The sequence below is a fragment of the Trichomycterus rosablanca genome, chromosome 14 (assembly GCF_030014385.1).
Source record: "Trichomycterus rosablanca isolate fTriRos1 chromosome 14, fTriRos1.hap1, whole genome shotgun sequence".
In the NCBI taxonomy this organism is placed as follows: domain Eukaryota; kingdom Metazoa; phylum Chordata; class Actinopteri; order Siluriformes; family Trichomycteridae; genus Trichomycterus; species Trichomycterus rosablanca.
The window spans coordinates 32,244,941-32,259,422 of record NC_086001.1 but is presented as its reverse complement, the minus strand read 5'-3'; the positions used below and the strand labels follow the sequence as shown (position 1 = coordinate 32,259,422).

The 14,482-nt window shown below is 36.9% G+C and overlaps 1 pseudogene; it reads right to left on the bottom strand.

Moving 5' to 3' along the window:
- The window catches only part of LOC134326302 (tripartite motif-containing protein 16-like), a 53,799-nt pseudogene extending 40,182 nt beyond the window's left edge, over nt 1–13,617 (bottom strand).
- Nucleotides 13,618–14,482: the final 865 nt, after the last annotated feature.

Genomic DNA, 14,482 nt, shown 5'->3' with positions numbered 1-14,482 from the left:
CATCACACAAACCCTACACAATCAAACACTACACAATCAAACCCTACACAATCACACAAACCCTACACAATCACACAAGCCCTACACAATCACACAAACCCTACACAATCAAACAAACCCTACACAATCACACGAACCCTACACAATCAAACCCTACGCAATCAAACACTACACAATCACACAAACCCTACACAATCACTGCACAATCACACAAACTACACAATCACACAAACCCTACACAATCACACAAACCCTACAAAATAACACAAACCCTACACAATCAAACACTACACAATCACACAAACCCTACACAATCAAACAAACCCTACACCATCACACAAACCCTACACAATCAAACACTACACAATCAAACACTACACAATCACACAAACCCTACACAATCACACAAACCCTACATAATCACACAAACCCTACACAATCACACAAACCCTACACAATTAAACACTACACAATCACACAAACCCTACACAATCAAACAAACCCTACACAATCACACAAACCCTACACAATCACACAAACACTACACAATCAAACAAACCCTACACAATCACACAAACCCTGCACAATCAAACAAACCCTACACAATCACACAAACCCTACACCATCAAACAAACCCTACACAATCACACAAACCCTACACAATCAAACAAACCCTACACAATCAAATATTACACAATCAAACACTACACAATCACACAAACCCAACACAATCACACAAACCCTACACAATCAAACACTACACAATCACACAAACCCTACACAATCAAACACTACACAATCAAGCAAACACTACACAATCACACAAACCCTACACAATCAAACCCTACACAATCGAACAAACCCTACACAATCAAACACTACACAATCACACAAACCCTACACCATCACACAAACCCTACACAATCAAATAAACCCTACACCATCACACAAACCCTACACAATCAAATAAACCCTACACCATCACACAAACCCTACACAATCAAATAAACCCTACACCATCACACAAACCCTACACAATCAAATAAACCCTACACAATCACACAAACCCTACACCATCAAACAAACCCTACACAATCACACAAACCCTACACAGTCACACAAACACTACACAATCAAACAAACCCTACACAATCACACAAACCCTACACAATCAAACAAACCCTACACAATACACACACTACTCAAACACAAATATTACTCAAACACACACACACTACTCAAACACACAAATACTGCACAAACACACACATACTACTCAAACACACAAATACTGCTCAAACACAAATATTACTCAAACACACACAAATACTGCTCAAACACACACATACTACTCAAACACACAAATACTGCTCAAACACACACATACTACTCAAACACAAATATTACTCAAAAACACAAATACTGCTCAAACACACACACATACTACTCAAACACACAAATACTGCTCACACAAATACTGCTCAAACACACATACTACTCAAACACACAAATACTGCTCAAACACACACATATACTACTCAAACACACACACATACTACTCAAACACACAAATACTGCTCACACAAATACTGCTCAAACACACGCATACTACTCAAACACACAAATGCTGCTCAAACACACAAATACTACTTAAACACACACATACTACTCAAACACACAAATACTGCTCAAACACAAATATTACTCAAACACACACAAATACTGCTCAAACACACACATACTACTCAAACACACACATACTACTCAAACACACAAATACTGCACAAACACACACATACTACTCAAACACACAAATACTGCTCAAACACAAATATTACTTAAACACACACAAATACTGCTCAAACACACACATACTACTCAAACACACAAATACTGCTCAAACACACACATACTACTCAAACACACAAATACTGCTCAAACACACACATACTACTACTCAAACACACAAATACTGCTCAAACACAAATATTACTCAAACACACACAAATACTGCTCAAACACACACATACTACTCAAACACACAAATACTACTCAAACACACACATACTACTCAAACACAAATATTACTCAAACACACAAATACTGCTCAAACACACACATACTACTCAAACACAAATATTACTCAAACACACAAATACTGCTCAAACACAAATATTACTCAAACACACACAAATACTGCTCAAACACACACATACTACTCAAACACACAAATACTGCTCAAACACACACATATACTACTCAAACACACACATACTACTCAAACATACACATATACTACTTAAACACACACACATACTACTCAAACACACAAATACTGCTCACACAAATACTGCTCAAACACACACATACTACTCAAACACACAAATACTGCTCAAACACACACATATACTACTCAAACACACACATACTACTCAAACACACACATACTACTCAAACACACAAATACTGCTTAAACACACACATACTACTCAAACACACATACTACTCAAACACACAAATATTACTCAAACACACAAATACTGTTCAAACACACACATACTACTCAAACACACACATACTACTCAAACACACAAATATTACTCAAACACACAAATACTGCTCAAACACACACATACTACTCAAACACACACATACTACTCAAACACACACATACTGCTCAAACACACAAATACTGCACAAACACACACATACTATTCAAATACACACATACTACTCAAACACACAAATACTGCTCAAACACACACACACTACTCAAACACACAAATACTGCTCAAACACACACATACTACTTAAACACACAAATACTACTCAAACACACAAATACTACTCAAACACAAATATTACTTGTAGTATTGTACACTACACAAACACACACATTTGTTACAAACACTACACAAACAAACACACAAATACATTACACAAGCACAGACAAACCCTACACATACTCACACAGACACTACACAAATACACAGACACCAACATTTACAAATGCACACAAATGCTACACAAACTAATGAAAACTACACAAACACACAAATGTTACACAAACACACAAAAACACTACACAGACATATAGAAACACCCCACAAACATGACACATTCACAAACAGTACACAGACACACACCAGCAACATACAATCCAACAACAAACACAACGTCATGCTAATAAAGCTTTTTGAATTGTGTTTCAGTGTGTGTGTGTGTGTGTGTGTGCACATATGAGTGTGTGTGTGTCTGTTAATGTGTGTGTAAGTGTGAATGTGTGTAAACGTGTGTGAGAGGGTGTGTCTGTGTAAACACACAAATACTACTCAAACACACAAATACTGCTCAAACACACACATACTGCTCAAACACACAAATACTGCACAAACACACAAATACTGCTCAAACACACACATACTACTCAAACACACACATACTGCTCAAACACACACATACTACTCAAACACTTGTGTAATGTATTTGTGTGTTTGTTTGTGTAGTGTTTGTAACAAATGTGTGTGTTTGTGTAGTGTACAATACTACAAGTAATATTTGTGTTTGAGTAGTATTTGTGTGTTTGAGTAGTATTTGTGTGTTTATTATACTGCTCAAACACACACATACTACTCAAACACACACATACTGCTCAAACACACAAATACTGCACAAACACACACACACTACTCAAACACACAAATAATGCTCAAACACACACATACTACTCAAACACACAAATACTGCACAAACACACAAATACTGCTCAAACACACACATACTGCTCAAACACACAAATACTGCACAAACACACAAATACTGCTCAAACACACACATACTGCTCAAACACACACATACTACTCAAACACACAAATACTACTCAAACACACAAATACTGCTCAAACACACACATACTACTCAAACACACACATACTGCTTAAACACACAAATACTGCACAAACACACACACACTACTCAAACACACAAATACTGCTCAAACACACACATACTACTCAAACACACAAATACTGCTCAAACACACACATACTACTCAAACACACAAATACTGCTCAAACACAAATATTACTCAAACACACAAATACTGCTCAAACACACACATACTACTCAAACACACAAATACTGCTCAAACACAAATATTACTCATACACACAAATACTGCTCAAACACACACATACTACTCAAACACACAAATACTGCTCAAACACACACATACTACTCAAACACACAAATACTGCTCAAACACACACATACTACTCAAACACACAAATACTGCTCAAACACACACATACTACTCAAACACACACATACTACTCAAACACACAAATACTGCTCAAACACACACATACTACTCAAACACACAAATACTGCTCAAACACACATACTACTCAAACACACAAATACTGCTCACACACATACTACTCAAACACACACATACTACTCAAACACACACACACTACTCAAACACACACACACTACTCAAACACACACATACTACTCAAACACACAAATACTGCTCAAACACACACATACTACTCAAACACACAAATACTGCTCAAACACACATACTACTCAAACACACAAATACTGCTCACACACATACTACTCAAACACACACATACTACTCAAACACACAAATACTGCTCAAACACACACATACTACTCAAACACACAAATACTGCTCAAACACACATACTACTCAAACACACAAATACTGCTCACACACATACTACTCAAACACACACATACTACTCAAACACACACATACTGCTCAAACACACAAATACTGCACAAACACACACATACTATTCAAATACACACATACTACTCAAACACACAAATACTGCTCAAACACACACACACTACTCAAACACACAAATACTGCTCAAACACACACATACTACTTAAACACACAAATACTACTCAAACACACAAATACTACTCAAACACAAATATTACTTGTAGTATTGTACACTACACAAACACACACATTTGTTACAAACACTACACAAACAAACACACAAATACATTACACAAGCACAGACAAACCCTACACATACTCACACAGACACTACACAAATACACAGACACCAACATTTACAAATGCACACAAATGCTACACAAACTAATGAAAACTACACAAACACACAAATGTTACACAAACACACAAAAACACTACACAGACATATAGAAACACCCCACAAACATGACACATTCACAAACAGTACACAGACACACACCAGCAACATACAATCCAACAACAAACACAACGTCATGCTAATAAAGCTTTTTGAATTGTGTTTCAGTGTGTGTGTGTGTGTGTGTGTGTGCACATATGAGTGTGTGTGTGTCTGTTAATGTGTGTGTAAGTGTGAATGTGTGTAAACGTGTGTGAGAGGGTGTGTCTGTGTAAACACACAAATACTACTCAAACACACAAATACTGCTCAAACACACACATACTGCTCAAACACACAAATACTGCACAAACACACAAATACTGCTCAAACACACACATACTACTCAAACACACACATACTGCTCAAACACACACATACTACTCAAACACTTGTGTAATGTATTTGTGTGTTTGTTTGTGTAGTGTTTGTAACAAATGTGTGTGTTTGTGTAGTGTACAATACTACAAGTAATATTTGTGTTTGAGTAGTATTTGTGTGTTTGAGTAGTATTTGTGTGTTTATTATACTGCTCAAACACACACATACTACTCAAACACACACATACTGCTCAAACACACAAATACTGCACAAACACACACACACTACTCAAACACACAAATAATGCTCAAACACACACATACTACTCAAACACACAAATACTGCACAAACACACAAATACTGCTCAAACACACACATACTGCTCAAACACACAAATACTGCACAAACACACAAATACTGCTCAAACACACACATACTGCTCAAACACACACATACTACTCAAACACACAAATACTACTCAAACACACAAATACTGCTCAAACACACACATACTACTCAAACACACACATACTGCTTAAACACACAAATACTGCACAAACACACACACACTACTCAAACACACAAATACTGCTCAAACACACACATACTACTCAAACACACAAATACTGCTCAAACACACACATACTACTCAAACACACAAATACTGCTCAAACACAAATATTACTCAAACACACAAATACTGCTCAAACACACACATACTACTCAAACACACAAATACTGCTCAAACACAAATATTACTCATACACACAAATACTGCTCAAACACACACATACTACTCAAACACACAAATACTGCTCAAACACACACATACTACTCAAACACACAAATACTGCTCAAACACACACATACTACTCAAACACACAAATACTGCTCAAACACACACATACTACTCAAACACACACATACTACTCAAACACACAAATACTGCTCAAACACACACATACTACTCAAACACACAAATACTGCTCAAACACACATACTACTCAAACACACAAATACTGCTCACACACATACTACTCAAACACACACATACTACTCAAACACACACACACTACTCAAACACACACACACTACTCAAACACACACATACTACTCAAACACACAAATACTGCTCAAACACACACATACTACTCAAACACACAAATACTGCTCAAACACACATACTACTCAAACACACAAATACTGCTCACACACATACTACTCAAACACACACATACTACTCAAACACACAAATACTGCTCAAACACACACATACTACTCAAACACACAAATACTGCTCAAACACACATACTACTCAAACACACAAATACTGCTCACACACATACTACTCAAACACACACATACTACTCAAACACACACATACTGCTCAAACACACAAATACTGCACAAACACACACATACTATTCAAATACACACATACTACTCAAACACACAAATACTGCTCAAACACACACACACTACTCAAACACACAAATACTGCTCAAACACACACATACTACTTAAACACACAAATACTACTCAAACACACAAATACTACTCAAACACAAATATTACTTGTAGTATTGTACACTACACAAACACACACATTTGTTACAAACACTACACAAACAAACACACAAATACATTACACAAGCACAGACAAACCCTACACATACTCACACAGACACTACACAAATACACAGACACCAACATTTACAAATGCACACAAATGCTACACAAACTAATGAAAACTACACAAACACACAAATGTTACACAAACACACAAAAACACTACACAGACATATAGAAACACCCCACAAACATGACACATTCACAAACAGTACACAGACACACACCAGCAACATACAATCCAACAACAAACACAACGTCATGCTAATAAAGCTTTTTGAATTGTGTTTCAGTGTGTGTGTGTGTGTGTGTGTGCACATATGAGTGTGTGTGTGTCTGTTAATGTGTGTGTAAGTGTGAATGTGTGTAAACGTGTGTGAGAGGGTGTGTCTGTGTAAACACACAAATACTACTCAAACACACAAATACTGCTCAAACACACACATACTGCTCAAACACACAAATACTGCACAAACACACAAATACTGCTCAAACACACACATACTACTCAAACACACACATACTGCTCAAACACACACATACTACTCAAACACACAAATACTACTCAAACACACAAATACTGCTCAAACACACACATACTACTCAAACACACACATACTGCTCAAACACACAAATACTGCACAAACACACACACACTACTCAAACACACAAATAATGCTCAAACACACACATACTACTCAAACACAAATACTGCACAAACACACAAATACTGCTCAAACACACACATACTGCTCAAACACACAAATACTGCACAAACACACAAATACTGCTCAAACACACACATACTGCTCAAACACACACATACTACTCAAACACACAAATACTACTCAAACACACAAATACTGCTCAAACACACACATACTACTCAAACACACACATACTGCTTAAACACACAAATACTGCACAAACACACACACACTACTCAAACACACAAATACTGCTCAAACACACACATACTACTCAAACACACAAATACTGCTCAAACACACACATACTACTCAAACACACAAATACTGCTCAAACACAAATATTACTCAAACACACAAATACTGCTCAAACACACACATACTACTCAAACACACAAATACTGCTCAAACACAAATATTACTCATACACACAAATACTGCTCAAACACACACATACTACTCAAACACACAAATACTGCTCAAACACACACATACTACTCAAACACACAAATACTGCTCAAACACACACATACTACTCAAACACACAAATACTGCTCAAACACACACATACTACTCAAACACACACATACTACTCAAACACACAAATACTGCTCAAACACACACATACTACTCAAACACACAAATACTGCTCAAACACACACATACTACTCAAACACACAAATACTGCTCAAACACACACATACTACTCAAACACACAAATACTGCTCAAACACACACATACTACTCAAACACACAAATACTGCTCAAACACACACATACTACTCAAACACACAAATACTGCTCAAACACACATACTACTCAAACACACAAATACTGCTCACACACATACTACTCAAACACACACATACTACTCAAACACACACACACTACTCAAACACACACACACTACTCAAACACACACATACTACTCAAACACACAAATACTGCTCAAACACACACATACTACTCAAACACACAAATACTGCTCAAACACACATACTACTCAAACACACAAATACTGCTCACACACATACTACTCAAACACACACATACTACTCAAACACACAAATACTGCTCAAACACACACATACTACTCAAACACACAAATACTGCTCAAACACACATACTACTCAAACACACAAATACTGCTCACACACATACTACTCAAACACACACATACTACTCAAACACACACATACTACTCAAACACACACATACTACTTAAACACACACATACTACTCAAACACACACATACTACTTAAACACACAAATACTACTCAAACACACAAATACTACTCAAACACAAATATTACTTGTAGTATTGTACACTACACAAACACACACATTTGTTACAAACACTACACAAACAAACACACAAATACATTACACAAGCACAGACAAACCCTACACATACTCACACAGACACTACACAAATACACAGACACCAACATCTACAAATGCACACAAATGCTACACAAACTAATGAAAACTACACAAACACACAAATGTTACACAAACACACAAAAACACTACACAGACATATAGAAACACCCCACAAACATGACACATTCACAAACAGTACACAGACACACACCAGCAACATACAATCCAACAACAAACACAACGTCATGCTAATAAAGCTTTTTGAATTGTGTTTCAGTGTGTGTGTGTGTGTGTGTGTGCACATATGAGTGTGTGTGTGTCTGTTAATGTGTGTGTAAGTGTGAATGTGTGTAAACGTGTGTGAGAGGGTGTGTCTGTGTAAATGTGTGTTGGTGTATGTTAGTGTGTGTGTGTGTGTGTGTGTGTGTGTGTGTGGTTTTTTTAAGGGTTTCTGTGACTGACTCATTCAACTGGCCCACGACGACCAATCCACTTTTGGAAAAACTCAGGGAACGTGCCAGCTTTCCTAGTGGATTGGTCGTCGTGGGCCAGTTGAATGGCCCCCAAGGTCTCCCGATCTGACCCCCTTAGACTTTTATCTTTGGGGTCATCTGAAGGCAATTGTCTATGCTGTGAAAATACGAGATGTGCAGCACCTGAAACTACGGATACTGGAAGCCTGTGCTAGCATTTCTTCTGCGGTGTTGCTATCAGTGTGTGAAGAGTGGGAGAAGAGGGTTGCATTGACAATCCAACACAATGGGCAGCACTTTGAACACATTTTATAAGTGGTCAGAAACTTGTAAATAACTCATGAAAGAATAAAGTTAAAACCAAGCACACCATTGTTTTTCTTGTGAAATTCTCAATAAGTTTGATGTGTCACATGACCCTCTTCCCATTGAAAAAACTAAAGTTGGATACAAAATGGCCGACTTCAAAATGGCCGCCATGGTCACCACCCATCTTGAAAAGTTTTCCCCCTCCCATATACTAATGTGCCACAAACAGGAAGTTAATATTACCAACCATTCCCATTTTATTTAGGTGTATCCATATAAATGGCCCACCCTGTATATCAGAAAAAGTTACAAAGTCAATCCTAAGATTTTAGTACTTTAGCGAACCACAGTAAGAGCCATGATCTCTAAATGACACTTGGAACAGTTAAGATTGCTTCAGGAGCTCATCAATGTCTTATCAAGGAAAACATACAAGAACCCAGACAAACATTTAGGAAACCGCAGGACCTGCTGACCTCAATTTAAATCTGATTTAATGATTCCAGTATTAGAAGGAAACTGAGCACAAATAAAATCCATGAGAGAGTCACAAGGTAAAATCACTGTTAACTAAGAGGAACATAAAGCCTCGCCTCTCATTTACCAATATAAGAACCTTAATGACCCTCAAGCTTTTTGGTGATGATGTTCTGTGAACTGATGAGTCAGAATTCTTATACTTGCAATGAAGCTAAAACAGCATTTTACAATAAAAACATCTTACTAACAGTCAGTCATGGTGGTGGTTGTGTGATGGTGTTTCAGGACTAAAGAAGAACGTTTGGTCATCAGTTCATGATTTAAAGATTAAACACTCGTGCAATATAAAAACACAACAATTCCATATAACAAGAGCAGATCTGTGTTAAAAGGAAATAAAGTTTAGGTTTTGGACTTAATCAGATTTAGACTTAAACCAGACTGAGCTGCTGTAGCATCTGAACTAGTAACGTGACAAATATGTAAAAATACAGATAACTGGGGGGGTGCAAATACTTTTTCACTGCACTGTGTATGTTTGTGTGATTGTGAGAAACTTACAGTGTAGAAAATCTTCTCTGATTTCACCTTCAGGAGGTGAAGTAATCCAGACTTTCTTCACTGCAGAAAGAGTAACAGTACAATCACTTATCACAGTAAATGCATATTTGCACCAGAAATTGTCGCAGGTACCGCCAGTAAGAAGTTTGGCATGTTCTCCTAGTGTTCGTCTAAAGTGACCTTAATTCTAAGTTACTGACCAAGTGTGAGTGTATTTCATTCAACCCTGGACTTACTGTGACCATGACCAGTACTGGGTTAATGAGTAAATGAATGATGTTGTTAGATGTAAAATCTTCATGTTGGTGGATTTGATTGTTTTGTTTGATGTTTGAGTACCGAAACATTTTGGAGACAATGGAACACTGAGGGCTTGAACTCACCTTCATCTGGTATCTTCTCACACTGCTCTTTCCAGAATTCTTCTACTTTCTCTCTCAGCTGAGATACAGACTTTGTAACATCATCAAATGAGAGGAAAGGACTGATTGTGATGGTGGCTGATTCAGCAGATCCAGCAGGAGCCGAGAAAGACTGAAAATTCTACATCCAGACAGATAATGTTCACAGAATTAGATTAAACTAATAAAATAATAAACTTGTTTTTGTAAAACTGTCGGTACAAGGACAAATTTAGACTACTGCGAAGATTGTAAAATGTTCCAAAAACATCTTAAACAGATAATCCAGCTGTGTTTGGGTATAAAAGTAACATTCAGGTATAGACCAGTTTTTATGAGCAACGACTCTAAAATGCATAATTAAATAATCCTACAGTTTAAACACAACATTCTTCATTCAGCAACACCAGTCCTGTAATTACACTACCTGTCCACTAGAGGCACCATTACCTAAATATTGAACCCAATCTTTTATTGTCTGCATCATGTGTTTCTAAAACCAGCAGATGTTTACAAGTCACAAAATACTATTTCTTATCTTTTTGATGTTACTGTCATCAAGTTTTTTAACATTCTGAACATATTTTATTACTTGGACTGGTGCAGCAATAATATAATTATTATTAGTGCTGTTACCTGGAGGAAATGGACGGGATCCTCTGTGTGTGAAAGCTGTTCCAGTTCAGCATCTTTCCTCTTCAGCTCTACAATCTGCTGCTCCACCTGGACTTTCAGGACTTTTTCAGCTCGACTTACTTCTGCTGTCTCTCGATCTCTGATCAGATCTTTTAGCTCAGAGCATCTTCTGTTAATTGAGTTGATTAGTTCAGTACAGATCATCTCAATGTTCTTCACTGCTGTCTGTGCAGAACACTGTTAGAGGATTCAGAAAGAGAAAACGTTTCTTACTTTGATATTTGTCAATTCTTTACATTCATATGTAGCTACTGGTCAGACTAAGACTTTCATCACCCATAGCTTGGTGATGGTGCTAAATGGCTTGAGTGTCAGGAAACAACAGCATGGCCAGGACTGGGAAAACCAATGTAGTGATCTTCTCAAGTCTTCACCAGAAATCTTACACGGTAATTACGGCAACAATCAATAATCTTTTTGGGTGGCTCAGTCCTAATCTGATCTTATCAGACTTATAATTATTAGAACAACCTCAGAATTGCTGTACAGCATCAATCACCAACTAACCAGGCAGAATTTAAAGTTTTTTTTTTTAATTCATGAACAAAAATGCTCCATTACTTGCAAAGTTACCTGAGATATAAAATATCTCATTTTTAATGGAGATTGGTTTAATGGAGGAGAGTCGGACTGATCCTGAGAGCTTTTTGTTTATAAAACTTACCTTGTGAGACTCCACAGCATTTATCAGCTCACAAAGTTCCTTCTCTCTGTTCTGGATTTTCTCCTGGAATTTTCTCTGGATCTCCAGCAGCTGCTTCTACACAGAATAACAATTCAGGATTTACTTGTATTGTGTACGAGCACCACATAAACAACGTCAGTGTAAATGATAATGAGTTGGTACTTCTTAAAGAGAGCTGTATAAAATATTTTACCTGTTTCTCAGTTCTTTCTGCTGCAGCTGATATTGTATCATGTCCTTTATGATCATCCATGGTACACAACACACAGATACACTGCTGATCAGTACGACAGTAAACCTTAAGCAGTTCATCATGCTGAGAGCAGATCTGATCCTGGAGTCGTCTGGAGGCTTTAACCAGCTTGTGATTCTTATAAACAGGAATTCGATAATGAGGCTGAAGGTGAGTTTCACAGAATGAGGCCAAACACACCAGACAGGATTTAACAGCTTTGCATTTTTTCTCTGTACAGAAATCACATCTTCAGGTCCAGCAGAACAGTGACCAGGATGTGGAGCTTGAAGTTCTGTTTTCTTCAGTTTCTCCACAACTCCAGCCAGAATTGTGTTTCTCCTCACAACAGGTCTTGGAGTGAAGGTTTGTCTACACTGTGGACAGCTGTATGTTCCCTTATCATCCTCCTGATCCCAGCAGTTATTAATACACACATACAGAAACTGTGTCCACATGATGTAGTTACTGGATCCTTCAGTGTTTCAAGACAGACTGAACAGCTGAACTCGTCCTGAGCTACTGAAATTTTGGACTCAGCCATTTTACTACACGTAAACAGAAACACCAGTAAACACAGCAAGTTATTTACAGCAGCTCAGACTTCCTGGTTTAGTTCGTGAGCGTTATGTTCATGTTTACGTTTCTAGATTTTTGTTCATTTTTAAACTTTTTGATTATCTACTGTAAAAATGCTGTGGGACTTTTAATGTGTAATGTTGTTGTAGTAAGCAGTATAATACACTAGTTAACTACTACAACCTTCATCTTATCAAAATTTGTGTTTCTTAATTTTTGTTAATCTTCTATATTTTATTATTAATATACCCTGTACCCATGCCGTAGGATTTTTATAATGTGGTTGTAGTAACTAGTACAAGTGACTAGTTAACTACTAAATAATTTTTTTTTTTTTTTTTTACTTTTAATTCTTTATTACTGTACCCATACTGTAGGGTATGTTTCTGTAATGTAAGTGTAGTGGGTGGTACATGTCACTAGGTAACTATTGTATCGTTTATTATATTAAAATGATTGATTTTAGAATTGTTTACACTATATATGTTTACTGTACCCATACTGTAGGACTTTATACAGTTGTATTGAATGGTAAATGCCACTGGGTAATAACTACACCTCGGCTTCATGCACTTTTTAGACGCTCCCTTAGCACTTCCTTAGCATTTCAACGCAGATGAACCTCACATTTACAAAATAACAGAAAATAAACATTTACAGAAAAAACGTTTTAAACATATTTGATTGTAGTTTGTTCCTTGTTTACTGCAGAATCAGTTAATGCAGTTTCATTCATTTTTGGATGTTTATTAGCCGAGAACGAGCCGAAAGAAACTCGAATGTCAGTTTTATATTGGACATTCGCCTGACATTCGACTTTCTTTCGGCTC